Source organism: Magnolia sinica, chromosome 2, assembly GCF_029962835.1.
Source record: "Magnolia sinica isolate HGM2019 chromosome 2, MsV1, whole genome shotgun sequence".
NCBI classification, from domain to species: Eukaryota; Viridiplantae; Streptophyta; class Magnoliopsida; order Magnoliales; family Magnoliaceae; genus Magnolia; species Magnolia sinica.
In genome coordinates, this window is record NC_080574.1 from 79,708,058 (window position 1) to 79,709,739 (window position 1,682).

The window sequence follows — 1,682 nt, forward strand, 5'->3', positions numbered from 1 at the left end:
TTCGACTTATGTATCCAGAATGACCTACTTCTAAGGTCAACCTATGGTCAGTCAAACCTCAACTATGAAGTATGGACATTGAAACATTAGGAACAAGTGACCTTGAAGTATGAGCCTTGAAGTCTTGATGTAGTTGAACTCTTGATGAAGCTCAACCTTGAAAGAGTCTTGAGTTCTTTACAAATTGCCTTATACTCTTCTTGAAGTCTTGCAGCTTGAGTCTTGTCTTGTGAGCAATTCTTGCATTCAAGATTGACCCTTGTACTTGTGAGCTTTGCTTGATGTGAGCTTAGCTTGTTCATGAATGTTGATCCTTGAGAGAGCTTCACTTATGCAAGTTATATATAACATAACAGTGATTTTGGCACCACAAATTTGACAACAGACATGGATATAAACTATAGCACTTACACTTTATAGAAAAGGGAGCTAGGTGGGGCCCATTATAGAAAAAATGTGCAAGGCTAGCTAAGTGGGTCCCACCACATGATGAAAGGCTAATAAATGCTACGATGATAAGTTAAGAGGTACACGTCAGAATTATGCATGAGACGCGGTGTTGGAACCGCGGTACCAATGCGGTCGTAATGGCATAGGTTTCAAGTCGATCCGAGTCGGGTCTACGTGATCGGACTTAAAGATGATCGCAAATGCAATCCACAAGTCGCGGGTTATCGAGATGCAATCGGTATGATCGCGGGACCTAAAGGAATGAAATGGATATTTGGGTAGGGTCTTACACTGGGACTAATAATCACTTAGTTAATTATGCATATCCTAGGATAAGTTGCGATTTGGCATTAGAGTCGCTTGAGAGGGAGTGTTGGCATTTACAAAATAGGCATTGAAGTCACTTGTGAGGGAGTGTTGGATTGTAAGGAGCATACATCATTTCATCATGATATTAATATGTTTACCAAGTAGATTGGAAAAATGTTTGTTTATTATGCCATCATTACTTGCGCTTAGTTGTGTTGTTAACATGTGTAACTTGCTTAGTAGTTGTGTGTTAAGGGTAACATACTTGATTGTATTACGTGTATGAATTTGTATTTATTCTGAACTTGCTAATCACTAAAATGTCTCGAGTAACAATCTTGAGGATATTTCTTCACTATGTTGGCGTTTGACGCCTCTTTTTGACATATGCAGTAACTTAGGAAAAAGACTAGTTTGTGGTGCACTAGGGGTGCCCGGTAGATCTCTAACTTCTTTGTGCTTGGTAGTTGTTTTTCTATTCTCATTGTAATTATTATGGTTCGTATAATCCTCACATGGGTGGTCACCACTTTTAGAATTATAACTTTTGGGTGTTGCCCTATATTTTTATATTTTGTTATCTCTACCTTGCTTTGGTTTCGTTAATTTAAAATGCATTATTCTAATTATTTGTGTGTGAAATGAATGTGAATCTGAGTGAGGACACATATTCATCTTAGTAAGTTAACACATGGGAACTCGGGATCAGATTTTATGTACTCAGCTGTCAATTTTAGGTCATTACAACTTAAATTCGAATGAGGACACATGTACATCTTATTAAGTTAACACCTGGGAACTTAGGATCAGAGTTTATGTAGTCAGGTGCTAATTTTCTGGCGTTACAACTACTCAGGATTGCGTGTGTTTGGTTATGAAGCTTACTCTCATGTACCGTCAGTTGAGAGAGAAACTAGATCAAA